General features: G+C 37.9%; 2 protein-coding genes and 1 long non-coding RNA gene across 3 annotated transcripts in view; 2 read left to right on the forward strand and 1 right to left on the reverse strand.

Annotated features, from left to right (window-relative positions):
• Positions 1-6,357, forward strand: part of LOC135932740 (uncharacterized) — a 57,577-nt gene extending 51,220 nt beyond the window's left edge. The window contains exon 3 of the long non-coding RNA XR_010573623.1: positions 137-6,357. This is a non-coding gene — a long non-coding RNA (uncharacterized LOC135932740). The remainder of the gene's footprint in view (positions 1-136) is intronic.
• Positions 1-18,939, forward strand: part of LOC134624777 (zinc finger protein 492-like) — a 264,689-nt gene that overhangs the window by 210,602 nt on the left and 35,148 nt on the right. The window lies entirely within an intron of this gene.
• LOC134624774 (zinc finger protein 665-like) overlaps positions 1-18,939 on the reverse strand; it is a 183,040-nt gene that overhangs the window by 63,883 nt on the left and 100,218 nt on the right. The gene's annotated exons all lie outside the window — the stretch shown is intronic.

The raw sequence follows: 18,939 nt of genomic DNA on the forward strand, positions 1-18,939 counted from the left end.
ACTATCACCAGAAGGTGGTGGTAACACACCTACAATGTGTTTTTTGACATGTTTGATTCCACCAATGGAGGGAGTTTCAGTTTGTTCCACGACTGCATTTCACTCACTGCCTCTGTTTGTATCTCTGTCACTGCAGGTACAACATGGAGCGAGAAGTCAGCGCTGTCAGGAGGCCGACAAACGTCACAGAAGAAAGGGAAAGAAAACCTACAGCTGTGATGAGTGTGGGAAGGATTTTACCCGGACTGACAACCTAAAAACACACCAACTCATCCACAGTGGCGTTAAGCCTTACAGTTGTGACTTGTGTGGAAAGTCTTTTACCCTGGCTGGAGGCTTAAAAAAACACCAACTCATCCACAGTGGAGTTAAAGCTTACAGCTGTGAGTTGTGTGGAAAGTCTTTTACCCTGGCTCGACGCCTAAAAACACACCAACTTATCCACAGTGGAGTTAAACCTCACAGGTGTGACTTGTGTGGAAAGTCTTTTACCCAGGCTGGAAACTTAAAAACACACCAAGTCATCCACAGTGGAGTTAAAGCGTACAGCTGTGAGTTGTGTGGAAGGTCTTTTACCAGGGCTGTACACTTCAAAAGACACCAACTCATCCACCGTGGAGTTAAACCTCACAGCTGTGACTTGTGTGGAAAGTCTTTTACCCGGGCTGATCAATTAAAAACACACCAAATCACCCACAGTGGAGTTAAAGCGTACAACTGTGACTTGTGTGGAAAGTCATTTACCATGGCTCAAACCTTAAAAACACACCAACTCATCCACAGTGGAGTTAAACCTCACAGCTGTGACTTGTGTGGAAAGTCTTTTACCCGGGCTGAACACTTAAAAACACACCAAATCACCCACAGTGGATTTAAAGCGTACAACTGTGACTTGTGTGCAAAGTCTTTTACCCAGGCTGCACAATTAAAACAACACCAACTCATCCACAGTGGAGTCAAAGAGTGCATCTGTGGCTTTTGTGGTAAAGCTTTTGCTCATAATGTCGGTTTACAGAGGCATCTAGTTACCCACTCTGGAATTAAGGTGTACAGCTGCGAATTTTGTGGAAAAAGTTTCAGCGACAAACACTACCGAAATAGTCACCTCCGGATTCACACTGGAAATGATGTTTACTGCTGTGATCAGTGTGGGAAACTGTTTGCAACAGATGCACAGTTACAACGACACATGTTTATCCACACTGAGGAGAGACCTTGAAAGTGTGACCTGTGTGAGAAGACTTTTAAAACTCCACATCAGCTGAATAAACACAAACAGATCCACCCCCAGCCGCGTTCGTACGGGTTCTTGAAAATGTTGGAAATGCTTGAATTCTAATGTTGTCTTTTCAAGGTTTGACAAGTGGTTGAATTTCAAATGTGGTGCTTAAAAGTGCTTGAAAATTTAACTGTATTTCTTTCACAATAAATAGCTAACTGAGTGAATAGTTTTCATATCAGATAGAGAAATAAAATGAGTCGCAAAAGCAAAATTTCCTCGCCTGGGCTGCCTTGCGTCTGTTTCAATATGTGACCACGCCCCTCCCTTGGACAGTCGGGGATGAGTGCGCTAACATACCTGTAGGTCGCTGTTTTAATGAGTTTTTGATGGAAAACAATAATGGCGTTTGTGCTCTCCGCTCACCTTATAGGTGAGTCCTAGTAAATAATTTTCCACTACACGTACATGACGCATGCTATTTTTTTAAAATTCTGATTATTTTTTTGCTAGCTATCAAACTGGCTGGAGAAATGATTGTTCTACTAGTGAATATCAAAGTTGCTGCAAAAAAGCCACCAAAGGCAGGTTGCAGTGGAAACGCTGAGTGACACACCTGCTGTCAGACCTGCAGGTTTATCCCTGTGCTGTTCTCATCTGTTATAGTGGAAAAGCTTAAAAAGGGACCTTGAAAGTAGGGCTGCTCGATTATGGCAAAAATGATAATCACGATTAAAATTCGATTAATTGAGCAGCCCTACTTGAAAGTGCTTAAAAAGTGCTTGAATTTGACCCTGAAAAAAGCGTACGAACCCGGCACACCTGAAAGTATCTCTACAAGTGCAGTTACTGTGAGGTATGTATTTAGTTTTTTATCTCGTATTTTTAACCTGAGTGTTTGGAACAAGTCTGATCAGTAAACTTACGGAGTTATACTGAATGAACTGTTTGGAAAAATGAAGAATCATTTTCTCTCAGTAAGTGAGTGTTGTAATGTAAACAGTAAAATGTAATTGGATGTTGGCAGAGATGCTTTTTATTTCAGGCGACGTTCAGGTTAAAAATGTTGAAGGAATTCCCTGACTTACCCTGTCTGTGTTTAGAAGTGGAGCAAAGCATGTGTATCCATTTCATCCATTTGTGTTGGTGGGAAAGAGTTTCTCTGTGACCTTTGTGAAAAACCTCCAGTCATGAACGGGACCTAAAACCACGTCAACGTAGACACACTTGAGCCAAAATGAACTACTGCAAAGAATGTGGGAGAGGCTTCCACACACGAAGTACATTAAAAATACATGAACTCTTCCACAGTGGTGTCAAAAAGCACATCTGTGACCAGTGTGGGTCATCCTTCACCACTGGACATGAGCTCAATGAAAAAGCATAAGCAAATCCACACAGGAGAGACACCATACAAGTGCAGACGCTGTGACAAAAGCTTCTCACAATCAGGTCATCGTAACAAACATGAACACACATGGAAGTGAACTTCAGCTGTGACCAGTGTGACAAGAGCTTCAGGAATCTCAGTTCATACTCCGAACACAAAAGATCCCACACTGTAAATAAACTGTTTCACTGTTACCAATGTGCAAAAACATTCACTTCATTATCTGCTCTGTGCAAACATCAGCCTGATCATGCAGGACTGAAATCACTGGATCACAATGAATCTGAAGAGAGAGAAAGATCCTCTTCTGGTTTCAGGGTCAGACTTTAATTTGTCATTTTACGTGGATCCTTCACCTCCTAAATTGATGATCCAAAGGCGGATTATAAACCAGGATGCTGCTGGAAGGTTCTCTGCCATGTTTGACCCTCGCATGGCTCAAAATGACGTTGATTCACTTATTTTGTCTTTTAACAATCAATGTAAATCTATTTTAGATGCGGTGGCACCTCTGAAACAAAATGTTGTCCATTCTTCACATTGCTGTCCTTGGATAAATGAAAATATTCGAAATTTTAGGAGACATTGTCGCAAATTAGAACGTTTATGGAAGGCTTCCAAGCTTGAGGTCCATAGGATACATCTCAAGGAATCAATTTTCTTACTTAATGACATGATAAAAAATGCCAGAACTGAATATTTTGCTAATCTAATAGCTTCAAAAAAGAAAAATCCCAGAGTATTGTTTGATACAATTAAGAACATTGTCTCTCCTGATGTTCCTCATGTACCAGTCTATACTAAATCTGATTGTAATGACTTTTTAAACTATTTTGTTAATAAGGTCACTGCCATCAGGTCTAATATTTCTCCATCATCTTCTCAGTATCACACTGACACGTTGCTTACCTCTGACACCTGGTCCTCTTTTACTCCTGTCACCTTGCAGGACATCAGTGCTCTACTCGGTCGAATGAAACTGATTTCAAGCCACCTTGATGTACTTCCTCCATCATTTTTCATTAGTGTGTTTGACTCTATTGGCCCCTGTATTCTGGAAATAATTAATATTTCTCTTTATACTGGCTCAGTTCCCAGCTATTTTAAACAAGCTATTGTTGAACCAATATTAAAGAAACCAAATTTGGACCCATCTCTTCCAAGCAGTTACAGGCCAATATCAAAATTACCATTGATGTCAAAGATCTTAGAAAAAACAGTTGCAGAACAACTTAACAACTTTTTGGAGAAGAACAATGTTCTGGACATTTTCCAGTCTGGTTTCCGCAAATTGCACTCCACGGAAACCGCTTTGCTTAAAGTATCTAGTGACATTTTGATGGCAGCAGACTCTGGAGAGTACACCGTTCTGGTTCTGTTGGATCTCAGCTCTGCTTTTGATACTGTTGATCACAGCATCATGATAAATAGGCTAAAGGACTTGTTCGGGATTACTGGTGTTGTTTTAAAATGGTTTATGTCGTATCTGTCTGAGAGATCCTTTACTGTCTGTATCAATCATGTGTTGTCTGAAACATCAGTTCTGTCTTCTGGGGTACCTCAAGGATCTGTTTTAGGTCCTATTCTCTTTTTGCTGTATATACTCCCTCTAGGCCAAATTATCAAACGTTACAGTAATATTTCTTATCATCTCTATGCTGATGACATTCAGTTATACTGTTCTTTCAAAGCTTCTGAGTTTTACAAATTGTCTTGTTTAAATAATTGTCTGTCAGAAATCAAACAATGGTTAAATGACAATTTCCTTCAGTTAAATGCAGATAAAACAGAAACCTTGATTATTGCACCTGATCACATGCTCTCAGAAATTCAGCAGCATATCAGTTTTTTAGACCCTTCATTTCAGTCGAGTCTCAGAAACTTAGGTGTTATATTTGACAGTTCAATGTCTCTTGAGAAACACTCTAAACAACTTGTCCGGAACTGTTTTTATCATTTAAGAAACATTTCTAAACTCAGACTACTGGTGTCAAAGGCAGAACTTGAGATGATTATTCATGCTTTTATCTCTTCTCGTTTGGATTATTGTAATGGTCTTTTTACGTGTCTCAACAAATCAGCTCTGGATCGCCTTCAGTCTGTACAAAATGCAGCGGCAAGACTTTTAACTGGTACAAACAAGAGGTCTCACATTACTCCAGTTTTGGCTTCTCTTCATTGGTTGCCAGTACATTTTAGGGTTCATTTTAAAATTTTAGTTGTAACTTTTAGAGCTCTGCACGGTGAAGCTCCCCAGTATATCTCTGACCTGTTGAAACCTCATGCTTCATCCCGAGCACTTAGGTCCTTAGGTCAGAGGCTACTGGTGGTCCCACGTACTAGGTTTAAAACACGTGGGGATCAGGCTTTTCAGGCACTGGCACCTAGGCTGTGGAACTCCCTGCCGTTGTCTTTACGCTGTCTAGACTCTACTGACTCCTTTAAAAAGCAGCTGAAGACATTTTTATACAAACAGGCTTTTAATTAATTAATTAATTTTAACTTGTGTGTCTGATCTTATTGTGAAGCACTTTGTGATTTTTATCTGTGAAATGTGCTATATAAATAAATTTTACTTACTTACTTACTTACTTACTAAAAACCTTGAGATCAGGCTCCACAGAGTTCAGATGGAATCTCCTGTAAAGAGTGTCAGCTGATTTCACACTTGGATCTGATGAGATAGCTCTGATTTCTGGAGCTGCAGTGAATAATCCTGAATGTTGCATTTAGGAAGCTGCATGTATAGATATGCAGATCAAGTTTATGTTTTTTCCTTTGAGGGATTTTAATTCTCTAAAATGTTATCCCTGTTACATTTTAATCTTTGTTTTCTTAGGACACAGTAGTGTTTAGTAGTTGTATTAATTTTATGTGTTACCCCAGTTAAATTTCAATCCTTCATTCATATTTAATCTTTTGCTGTGGTAAAATCTTCTCTTAAATCCTTTTCTCCCAAAACTGCAAATATTTTCACAGCAGTTGCTCTTAAAACCTCCAAAATGAACTAAATCTGTCCACCAGCTTTGAAACAACACCTGCTGTGACTTTATGTCCAGAAAAAATCTAAACTGGTTTTGGGCTGTACTTCCATATAATACCAGTTTGTACCAGAAGATGAAGCAGTGAGTCAGTGTAACCTTTATTTAATTAGGCAATAAACACAATCTTATTCACAGTGGCAGCAAAGAAATGTTGAAAGTTAAAAACAGCAGCACACATCAGGACCATTTTAAAGATCACAGGTGACTTTTACTTAATTCAAATTCCTTCAAATTTTGGCTCCTCCTTTCTCTTTAGTGTATTTACTGTATCCTTGAAGTCCACGTGTTGTTTTTTAATGAATTCATTTTGATCCACATGTTCTGCAGCTGTTTTCCTGTTGATTTGAAGTTTGTATTATGAAATCCTAATCATGTTAAAGTGTTAGTTATATCTGATGAACTCTGTAACGTTTGTCTTATTAAACAGTTTGGTGTGTAAAATGAAGAATTGGTCTCAGAACAAGTAGTTTGAGCCATGATTTCAGATTCAAACTAATTAAACTGTTTTCAGTGGTACATGTGGAGGTTTATCAGAGGAGGAGACTTGGCTGTTCTCCACTCACACAGAACAGGGTTCCTGCAGCTCATTAAAAACTCTGAAATGATCTTCAAGGACAAAAATATTTGATTTTTCTCAAAAACGTGCTGTAGGCATGACGTTTTTAGAGAGTGTGTTTAAGATGCATTGTGATTAACATCTCACACATTCCAATAAAGCAGATGTTCTTGCATTGCAACCATGGTTTGCAGATGTGTTCTCCCCCCTGTCCGTGTGCACGACTCTCACGGTGCACCACTTTGAAACGCAGCTGATTGGTAGATTCCCTTGTCTGCAGAGTCCAAAGACAAAAACGGCCTTCTCCACTCTGTATGGTTCGTACCAATTCGTCACACTTCCGTTTGGCTTGTTTGAAGCCCCGGCCATTTTTCAGCACCTCCTGTAGCGATAGCTGCGTCCTCACACTGCATGTGCTGTTTCCTACCTGGATGATGTCATCATTCATAGTGATACCTCGGTGGAGAATGTGCAGTGGTTGTTCACGGTCCTGGATTCCCTGAGGCAGGCAGGGCTGATGGCAAACCTGAAGAAGTGTGTGGTTGGATGGAGGGAGGTACAGAGTTTTTTGGTACAATTTTGAGACCCCATTTGAAGGCTGATTACACCACAGCGATGTGATGGAGGCGGTCCCAATTCCAAATGCGCCCTTAATTTCCCCGGACTTGAAGGAGGAGTCAGGTGTATCATTCGCGGCCCAACATATCCCAGAATTCATAGCGCAGCTTTGACTGTGGCTAATTCTTTTGAAAAAAATAAAAATAAAACAGCAGATGGCAGAAGCGTGGTGGCCGAAGAGTAAACTTTTAAAAGTATTGAATTTTTCAACCTCATCAGTTAACGCTGTCCATGCAGATATTATAGATTTGTAAAGGACACTTGGGCAGTGCATTTACTGCATGTAATGTGTCATCAACCTTTTCATCTTTTCTCATTACCCACAGCTACATCCACTTCTGTTGGGCTTAGGCTACTCACTAGGGCTGGGTATCGTCACTGATTTCTATAATCGATTTGATTAAATTCAATTTTGACTCAGTAACTGTGTCAAAGTAACTGAGTATAAAACACAGAAAAACAACAAGCTAAGCGTTTTTCAATTTGGCATAATTAAAAAACAAATGTATTAAACAGCAAAAATGAAGCTTTCTTTTAGTCGGAGAGGAACAAAAGCTGCAGCTCAGAATCAGTGAGATGTTGACTTTCTGCCCCGACGGCGTGTCCGTGTTCGTGCCGTCGGGTGAGAAAGACGACATCTCACTGATGCATCGGGTCCACGCTTTGTGTTCACATCTTTGTGGTGAATCTGTTCACCTGCTCTCATTTATTGTTTTAGCTGTTTATTATTATGTTTTGTTTGTTTGTATTATACTTTCTCAACAGTACTTGTTTCTTTTAATTTGTTTACTGGTTTGCATGCACTTTTTATTTTTATTGATTTTTCTAAATACATTTGAAAAGAATTGATACCTGTAAACCACCACTGCAGACCCAATGGCATTCTCATGCTTCGCAGCATCATTGATTCTTACAAGTCATCCAGCTTGTAAGAATAAAGGCTTTGCACCCCTGATGATCCACCAGGACAAACTCAGCAGTGTGTGAAGAAGAGGAGGAGGAAGAGCCAGCAGCAGCTGACAGATGGAGAGAATAGACAGACTGTTCCCTGTTTGTGAAGGACTGCTAGGAAAGTTTAACATAACTAATTATCTGTCCTGAATCAGACTTATTAGGTAATGTTCAGATAATTTGATCATTCCAGTGTTTTCAGTGTGGGAGAAAGTACTCAGGGCCTTCAAGTTACACACTATGAAAGGCAGCAACAAGTTTAATATTCAGAAACCTAAAGTATGTATCAGCAGCAGAATGGAGCTAAAAATAAATGTTTGTTTCAGTTCTATGAAGCTTTGAGTATTTTGGATTAGTAGCACTGCTGTGTTTGTTGCATCATATTGCTGTAATTGTTTATATGCTTTATATATTCTGAGGTAAGTTGATCTATAGTGTTACATCATATTCTATAAGGATGTTATGTGTTTGTTTACTTTCTGCCCAGTTTGACCCATTTAGCAGAAGTCCGCCTGTTTAAGGCTCTGATATCTATTCTGTATGACTTAAAGCAGTTATGACATGGTCTGATTTTCTCACCCAATAAAGGAATATTTGATATATCAGTCTACTCTTCATTCTATCAGAAACAGTTATCAGAGCTCGTACATTTGCTTTTTACGCATATATGTAAGCATTGAGCCAAATTTAGTAATACCAACATATTAAATGGACAATATTTGTCTCATATATAATACATCTATATATACACTGTCAAAGATATTTAACAATAATAATAATGCATTGGATTTATATAGCGCTTTTCAAGGCACCCAAAGCACTTTACAATGACGTCTGTGAAGGTTCTCAGTCATACAGGTCATCGTAGACTAAGGAGCTTGGAAAAAAAAGCGTCTGGACTTCTTGAGTTGCTTGAAGACGTTTCACCTCTCATCCGAGAAGCTTCTTCAGTTCTAAGGATCAGTGGTGGAGAGTCCCAGATTTAAACCTAGTGGGAGTTTCCCCCCAAAGAGGGATAAAGGACCCCCTGATGATCCTCTACCTAATCACATGAGCCAAGGTGTGAAAGCGGGTGTGGGTCCTAATCAGCCAGAGTTTCGGGTGAGCTCATTGTGAAGCCTGGCCCCACCCTATCATGTGATTTCCTGAGGTCAGATGGCCCAGGGTGTGAGTGGGCGTTAAGGCGTCTGGGAAGGGATCTCAAAACTGGATTATAGATGGCAGACAGTTGGTGTCGTAAGCCACCGCCTCTGTTCAAATTCAAATCTGTATCCCTCTATAACTTTTGCTGTGAATAAGACATCGTCTCCCAAGTTACTGTACTTATTGGTTATACTGTGAATTATTTGGCAAATATACCCTTTGTGATAGCAAAGCCAATATGGATTATAGATGGGGGGGGGCACACATTTTGGCAGCCGATGCCACACAGCCTGTTAAAATCTGTATCCCTCCAAAACTTTTGCTGTGAATAAGACATTGTCTCCAAAGTTACTGTACTTCGCTACAAAGTGTAAACAGTGTAAATTCACTTGAGAGCGACGTGTTTCCATGATTGCGTCTGGTTTTACCGTATTATAGTTTTAAAGTCTTTTTCTAGACAAAGTATTCCCAGCAGGTTATTTCAGTGTACAGTTTAAGGTAAATTGTCTTCCACACGGCACAGTACAATGTCACGAAACTAATATTAAATTCATCGAGTCTGCTGTTTTCCAGCTTTTACTCTTTATTGCGTCGACTGCAGATCAGTGACAAGTAGCGTACAGAACGGAGCTGGGCAAGTGGCTCCTCCTACTTTGCGCGCTCATGTGAATGGGGAAACAATTTTTGACGGGGGTAACTACTTTGGCACAACACCAGAGCGAACAGGAAAGGGAAATGGATTTTTAACTGAAGTTTATTAAATTGCAGGTGGAAAAAGGGTTTTAAAATGCAGTTTATTAAAGTGCAATTGGAAAAAGGATTTTGAACTGCTGTTTAATAAAGTGCAACTAAAAAAAGGGTTTTAAAATGCAGTTTATTAAAGTGCAATTGGAAAAAGGATTTTGAACTGCAGTTTATTAAATTGGAATTCAAAAATGAATTTACAATTGCAGAATTTATTCTACAATTCATTTTTAAAGCACAGAAATTTTTATTTCGATGCGCGTGGCTCTTGTGGTCCTCCATAGTGGAGAGGAAAGTCCTGCAGAATAGATTGAAGGAGCGGGGAATTGGGGAATTTAATCTGAAGAGTGTGTTGGAGGGTAGCAGGGCACAGGTGAGGGAACGGGTGGGGTTTCTGAAGGATATATGTGTTTATGTAACAGTGTATTTTTTTTTTGTTTGTTTTTTTTTTTGTTTTTTATATACAAATTGTAAACTCACTGTCTGGCCCATACTCCGGAACAGTAGGAGGCGGTAATGCTCCTTTGCGTTGGTTGCCAACCGCCGTTAAAAACAAAGAAGAAGAGAGCTGCTTTTTCATGAGACGGGAGTAAAGTAGTGAACTTACAGGAACATATACCACCAACAACGTTTGGATCGATATCTGCATCGATCTGTACACCCTTGTCTCCTGGATTGTAGCCGAGATCAGCGTGAACCACGTGGGTCTCTGCTCCCTGATCTGTTTCCTGTTTGGAAAGACTTCCAGCTTCATCACGGAGTTTCTCTCGGTTTGTGGGCTCATCTAAAGGTAAGCACCGAGCTAACTTTAATGTGGGTTCAGTTTATGTTGAGTTTATCTCTGTTGAGAATAATAGATTGCTTGGTATACACTGGAGTTAGTCAGACTGTAGAGTTCGTGATTGCTTGCAACATTATGAAATGGCGGTTGCTAGAGGGTAAGAATACATACAGAAAAATAGTCTTGGAACAAAAGGATTGGGTGCAGGGCAGGAGAACAATCAACCCCCACCCCCAGGACAGATAGCCACAGGTACAAGCCTGGGGGAGGGCAACCCCCAGGGATCCGATTTTTCAGTGATTTTTTTTTTTTTTTTTTTTTTGCACAAAATATAATGTACAACAATTATGGCAATCTCTACAAAGATTCAGTGTTTCCAACATGAGATAGTAACAAAACAGGCTGAATTCCAACATATAGAACAAGGATAATGAACAGGAAGTACAAACAACAACAAATACATAAATAAAATAAAAAACAAACCCCAAACAGAATCAAAGTAAACAAATAAGCAAACAAATAAACAAAAAGATAGATAATTAAAAAACATAAAATAAGTTATACCTTAGGGGTTTTCTAACAGATCTAGTTCAACAATCATATGATTCAAATTCAGAGCTTGTTTTTTGTCCATAAATTTAACAGATGAGAAAAAGAGGCAGAGCTCTTTGTGAAAAGTAAAAAAAAGACGGCTTTGTTTTCAGAAAACGACATTTGTGAATGAAGAATTTGCCCATAATAATTATTACATTTAAAACATTTTCAAGCTTCTTTTCTTTTCTTAGAGAACCAAACATAATATCATTTTTAGAAAATTCAAGTAAGTTTGGGATCTTAGGGAAGAGCCAGTAGTGCACATCGTTCCACAGGGCTTTACAGAATATACAATCATAAAATAAATGTTCTGTTGATTCAATATTCCCATTACAAAAAGAGCAACAATTATCATCAATAGCGTCTGGAAGGGTAAACACCAGAGAGGATTTTGTAGTGGACCTCCTTAGCTTTGGGAGGAATGGGAAGTTTTAGGTAATTATGTGTGCCTATGCCAAGAGGCACACATATTACTATTCGTCGGATTTATTATTATTATGTGTGCCTATGCCAAGAGGCACACATATTACTATTCGTCGGATTTATTATTATTATTATTATTATTATTCTTCAGTTTCCGCCTGAAATTTTGCAGCGAATCTCGCCTCGCAGTTTTGAGACAAGCTTCATATATGTTACCTCATTTTGTGCGGCTGGATCAGGAATGGTGTGCTATGACTTTTGGTGTTTATGACTATTATAGTTTTTTAAATATTAATATTTTAGTGAAAATTTTCCCGCGCTTCTCTGCCAAACAGTTTTGACAATAGGGTTACATATGTTAGATCATTTTGTGCGGCTGGAGCTGGACTAGTATGGTATACACTTTTGGTGTTTATGACTTTTATAGTTTTTTAAATATTAATATTTTAGTGCAAATTTAGAAAGATTCTTCTTTTGGCGCCATAGAAACAGACTTCATTTGTGGTGTGTTGGCTCCATCTTTTGGTCCCACTGATACAAATTTCAAACTTCATTTGTGGTGTGTTGGCTCTCTCTAGTGGTATGCCGGGAGTAGTACGGCCTGTCTACCCTTATTTGGATTACCGTAATGATGACAATATCAACAGTGCGCACAGCGTCGCTGCTTTCAGGAGCCATTGGAATTTTTAAGGTTGCGCAAATCATTCAATAGTTACGGTAATGCTTGGTGGAAAACTCAATATCCCACAATTCATAGCACGCCTCTGCCGAGTCAAACAATGGCGGCCATCACTTAGTTTTTATTTTCCTCTTAATACTGTTTCTAGGTCACAAAATAAACTTTTAAGATATTTTCAGGCGAGAATATAGGTGTGTAAACTTCAAATATCTGCTCATTTTGTCAAAACATCCCATATTAGCGACAATGTTCTGACGATGTCGTTTCTGCTTGAGGCTAGCTGGCTAGTGTGGCTAGCGCGGCTTTGCTAACAAGCTACAGCCGGCCTGGATGACAGTGAGAGCGGCTTACTCTGGTTTCACACCCGGTCCTTCGTAAAGTCTCGTGGTCACAGCTGGACTTATTTTAAATAAATAAATGATTTATTTATTTATTCATTTTAGTAACGGTATAAACAGTGAAAGGTGGTGGATTGGCCAGATGTAAACTTCAAATATGTGCTCGTGTTACCAAGACATCCCATATTAGCTCTGATGGTTTCGGTGCCTGCAAAGAGCTAGACAGCTAGCTAGCTAACTGGCTGTCTTTTTGACTCAGGGTCATAGCTGGACTTATTTTTCGTTTTTATGAGCCGATGAGGGGTTTTTTTTAGTAACGGTACAAACAGTGAAAGGCGGTGGATTGTCCAGATGCTGGTCGATGTGGAAAAAATAACTGAGTTGTTTGGTGGTCGCTGACGCGGAGCTACAACCGAGGGCAGCTATCCACCGGTGTGTGTCAGACAGAGCATGCAGGGAACGAGGCGGCGAGGCGACCGCCGATCAACCGGTGGTAGATCGTGGATCAGGGAAACCGAAGGCAGGAGAAGCAGGCGGCTGCCGGTCAGAGCGTGAGGTGAACTGAATTTCAGGTAAGAAGTTATGAACTGCACTCTATTTGGGTCAGATATAAACCGAGTTTAGGTGTAGTTTGGTGGAAACCAGGAGATGACCTTACCGAATCATCAGAGCTGAACTGGTGATGGAGAAACAGGTTTACCTTTTTTTTAGGTGACATGAATGAGTTGAAGGGAAGTTATGAACTGTTTCTGAGAGAAATAAACACCAAGCTCCTTTTTTATTTAGCTGACAGCTGGTAACTGTGCAGGGGCAGATCTAGCAAAGCTTTTGCCAGGGGGCCAGGTAGGGCATCTTACAACCAAAGTTTGTATAATAATACACAAGATTGGCTGTAGACCATTGTTAATCATTCAGAACACTGTGTAAAAATAACAAAAAACAAAAAGTGAATGCAAAAGTGCATAAATATTTATTTTACGTGATTGATGTGTGTGGCGGGGCGTGGTCTGCAGTGCCGCTGCAGGGGAGGTGGACCCACCTGAGCGGCATCTGCAATCACGCCTCTCTGGCGTAGTCTGTGCTCTCTCGGCTGTTTTTTGGGTGTGTGTCAGGCTGTGAGTTGAAAAGCTACAGCCGGCTGTGTGGGTACACCAACCATGTGTGAAAAGTGGTCCATAACGTAATGCTTCAAAGCGTGTTCATGCAAACATTGTCGGGTCTGCCGTGGTACAATGGGACTTCTGCTCATGAAACTATGTGCACAGCGTCTGCAAATAGGGGCTGTACAAAGTCACTTCATCTTTACCCAAAATTGTAAGCTGTCATCTGTGAGGTGCGAGCGGTGTTTGTTTTTACCATAGTTCATGGTGGAGAATGGCTGCTCTGCTGAGTTTTGCTCTCTGTAGCTGTATGAATGGCAAACTACACTGTTTACCAGCGGCATAGGCACACTTAAAATTTCTTCTGAAATTTTCGCTTTCTAGTTATGTGTGCCTATGCCAAGAGGCACACATATTACTATTCGTCGGATTTATTATTATTATTATTGTGTGGATGCCCTCAAAGGGCTTCCACACTATTGAGTTCCTGTTTCTCTTTATTCTTTATACTTTATTCTGGTTGCTTCCGTACGTTTTTTGCCGTTTAACTACTTCCTCAGTTTTCAGCCGATTTTCTCAGTTCAAACTCTAAACTGTTCTGCTATTTCTGCTAATGTGTGCTATGACTTTTGGTGTTTATTACTATTATACTTTTTAAAATATTACACTTTTTTCCTTTTTTTTGTCCCATTGAAATGAATGGGAATCTTCTGAAATTCTGCTAAAACTTGCTTGTTTTTGAAACTTAACTACTTCCTCATACTTTCACCTAGAAACTCCATTCAAACTTTAAAATGTTCTCAGATTATTGGGCTATTCCTGTATGATTCAGCTTTTTCAGATCTTCTACCGTTTTAATTTTATACCTCTTTAAGTTTTCAGTTGCAAAATTTTGATTTTTCAGAAAATACATGCGTTGTTATGGTTGCTATGCAATTAACTCAGAGTGTGCACTTGTCCATTCTGAATTTTCTCTTCATGTCTGAACAACTTCTTGCTACTCGCTCAGTTTCCACTCAACCCCCACAAATTATACATCAAAACGTAGGTATTTTTGCTGGCTTTCAGAAAATGTCACTATCATTCTTGTGGGATTTACAGATTTTTTGCAAATCTCCTCAGAGCAACACAAGGTCTGAAAACGCTCCATTGAAACTCTATGGAGAGTTTGTTCAAAATCAGCGCTGGATTTCTCTAATGAGAGGCATTTTCAAATCGTCATATCTCATTAATGAAACAATGTTGAGACATGAGGCTTGTGCCAATATATCTTCAGACATCCCTGATGCTCACAATTCAAGAATTTTTTCCTCACCTATTACCGTTTGGCCATGAATTACACTTGTTTGAGGATAGGAAATTTGTCCCTCGCTCAGATTTCTTCAGATTTCAATCTCTGGAAATGAGGCACTTTTTTCTCTCGTCATATCTTTTTGATGGATTTCAACAGAGACCTGAAAATTTCCATGACTGTTCACCAAAGCCTGCTGTTTCTTACAGTGAAAGAATGATGTTGATACGCCATATAGATTTAGAGTTACAAAACGTTGTTTGAGGGGAAGTCAAGGCAGTTTTGCTTCGCCTCTACTCAGTTACAGTGTATTACAAGTCATATATCTTCAATAATTTATATTTTATCTCTGAATTATGAAGACCTGCAGATTCCCCCATCTCTTCTGAACAAAAGGGTGTCAGAATGACCGTTCTAGCTCCTACGGTTAGGAAATTATGGCCATTTGTTTGAGGGGAATCCTGAATGTGAGAAATACACTGAAGAAAACCCATAGCTCTCTCTGTGTCTGTGTGTGTAAGGGCTGATTACAGCAGGTGCAGCCAATTTAGCTGACCTAGATATGCCAAGCCCAGACTCTTAACAGCCCCTGTACACTTTGCTCTCTGTGTATGTGTGTGTGTGTGTGTGTGTGTGTGTGTGTGTGTATCAATATTTCTCCCATGTTAAAGTATTACTTCTCCATAATAGTATTTGTGCTAAATCAAAGTACTTCTACTACATCTTAGTACTTCTGCTCAATCACAGTATTTCTGCTAAATCATAGCATTTTTGAAAAATCATGGTATTTGTGCCAAATCATGGTTTTGGGGCCAAACCAATAATATTTATTTCATGTTATGAGATTACTACTAAGTGGAGGAATGTCCGTTATGTTATAGTATATGTGCTGAATATAGTGTATCTGCCAAATCATAGTATTTATCCCAAATCATAGTATTTATGCAAAATTACAGTATTTCTGCTAAAAATCAGAAATAGTACCTTTTAGCAGAAATTTCTGTCAAAAGATTTTATTTATGTTAAAACATAGTATTTCTGCTAAATCATAGTATTTGTGCCAAATCATAGTATTTGTAGTTAGTCATAGTACTTGTGCCAAATCATAGTATTTGTACCCAATCATAGTATTTCTGTCATATCATCGTATTTGTGCCAAATCATGCTATTTGTGCCAAATCATGTTATTTGTGCCCAATTAAAATTCTGTTATGTTATAGTATTACTACTAAGTCGTAGAATTTCTGTTATGTTATAGTATATCTGCTGATTATAGTATATGTGCCAAATCATAGTATTTATACCAAATCATAGTATTTGTGCCCAAACATACTACAATTTGGCAGAAATACTATTTGTACATAAACATAGAATGTCTGCAAAATCATAGTATATCTGTCATGTTATAGTATTACTACTGAGGCATAGTATTTCTACCAAATCATAGTATTCCTTCATAGTATTTGAGCGAAATCGTAGTATTTGTGCAAAAACATACTATGTCTGCAAAATCACAGTATATCTGTTATGTTATAGTATTACTACTAAGGCATAGTATTTCTACCAAATCATAGTATTCCTTCAAAATCATAGTATTACTGCAATTTCATAGTATTTGAGTGAAATCGTAGTATTTGTGCAAAAACATACTATGTCTGCAAAATAACAGTATATCTGTTATGTTAAAGTATTACTACTAAGTCACAGTACTTCTGCCAATACGTAGTATTTGTACCAAATCATGGTACTTGTGCCAAATCATAGTATTTTTTACAAATCATAGTATTCAAACCAAAACATAGTATTTTTACGAAGTCATAGTATTTCTTCTAAATCATAGTATTTCAATCAAATCTCAGTAGTTGTGCTGAAATGCAGTATTATTGCCAAATCATAGTATTTGTACTGAAACATAGTATTTCTGCCAATAAGAGTATTTCTACTAAATCATAGTACTTGTGCCAAATCATAGTATTTATGCCACATTGTGCTAGTTGTGGAAAAACATAGACTGTCTGCAAAATCATAGTATATCTATTATGTTATAGTATTACTACTAAGTCGTAGACTCTCTATTTTGTTAAAGTATATCTGCTGATACAGTATATGTGCCAAATCATAGTATTTTTAGCAAACCATAGTATTTGTGCTAAAACATAGTATTTCTGCCAAATTGTAGTATTTGTGCAAAAACATAGAATGCCTGCAAAATCATAGTATATCTGTTATGTTATAGTATTACTACTAAGGCATAGTATTTCTATCAAATCATAGTATTCCTTCAAAATCATATTATTACTGCAATTTCATAGTATTTGAGCGAAATCGTAGTATTTGTGCAAAAACATACTATGTCTGCAAAATCACAGTATATCTGTTATGTTATAGTATTACTACTAAGGCGTAGTATTTCTACCTAATCATAGTACTCCTTCAAAATCATAGTATTACTGCAATTTCATAGTATTTGAGCAAAATCGTAGTATTTGTGCAAAAACATACTATGTCTGCAAAATCACAGTATATCTGTTATGTTATAGTATTACTACTAAGGCGTAGTATTTCTACCTAATCATAGTACTCCTTCAAAATCATAGTATTACTGCAATTTCATAGTATTTGAGCAAAATCGTAGTATTTGTGCAAAAACATATTATGTCTGCAAAATCAGAGTATATATGTTATGTTATAGTATTACTACTAAGGCGTAGTATTTCTACCTAATCATAGTATTCCTTCAAAATCATAGTATTACTGCAATTTCATAGTATTTGAGCGAAATCGTAGTATTCGTGCAAAAACATACTATGTCTGCAGAAATCACATTATATCTGCTATGTTATAGTATTACTACTAAGGCATAGTATTTCTACCAAATCATGGTATTCCTTCAAAATCATAGTATTACTGCAATTTGATAGTATTTGAGCGAAATCGTAGTATTTGTGCAAAAACATACTATGTCTGCAAAGTCACAGTATATCTGTTATGTTATAGTATTACTACTAAGGCATAGTATTTCTACCAAATCAAAGTTTTCCTTCAAAATCATAGTATTACTGCAATTTCATAGTATTTGAGCGAAATCGTAGTATTTGTGCAAAAACATACAATGTCTGCAAAATCACAGTATATCTGTTATGTTATAGTATTACTACTAAGTCGTAGACTTTCTGTTTTGTTATAGTATATGTGCTGAATATAGTATATGTGCCAAATCATAGTATTTATAGCAAATCATAATCTTTGTGCTAAAACATAGTATACTGCCACATTATAGTATTTGTGTAAAACCAGAATAACTGCAAAATCATCATATATCTGTGATGTTATAGTATTACTACTAAGGCATAGTATTTCTGCAAAATCATAGTATTTTTGCAGAAACGTACCTCTGGTAAATCACAGTATTTCTACTAAATAATAGTATTTCTGCCAAATCATAGTATTTGTTTGAAATCATAGCATTCGAACCAAATCATAGTATTTGTGCCAAAACATTGTATTTGTACAAAGTCATAATATTTCTTCTAAATCATAGTATTTCAATCAAATCTCAGTAGTTGTGCTAAAACGCAGTATTTTTGCCAAATCATAGTATTTGTACCCAAACATATCAGTTCAACTTATTTAACTCTTCTCAACAGCCCAACACCTCTTCTTCACCCCTTTTCAGCACAAATCCCAGCTTTTTCAGGTGTTTTCAATAGAAACTTCTTTTTTAGTAGACATTCTGCTGATTCACCTGTTTTCAGTGCAACGTTCTACTTCTTTACCTCTTTTCAGTAGAAATTCTGCTGATTCACCTATTTTAAGCAGAATTTTCAGCCTTTCACCTATCAATACAAATCTCAGTATCTTCTGCTCATTTCAGAGGAAACCCTTTCACCTCTTTTCAGTACAAATTTGAACTTCTCTACCCCTTTGAAGCAGAATCTTTGCCTTTTCACCTCTTTTCAGCAAAAGTTTCTGTTTTTTCACTTGTTTTCAGCATAATATTTCAGTTTCTTTACTGCCATACAATTTTTGCAGCTTTTCATCTTTTTCAGTCATTTTCAGCAGACAGCT

The sequence above is a fragment of the Pelmatolapia mariae genome, linkage group LG3_W (genome assembly GCF_036321145.2).
Source record: "Pelmatolapia mariae isolate MD_Pm_ZW linkage group LG3_W, Pm_UMD_F_2, whole genome shotgun sequence".
NCBI classification, from domain to species: Eukaryota; Metazoa; Chordata; class Actinopteri; order Cichliformes; family Cichlidae; genus Pelmatolapia; species Pelmatolapia mariae.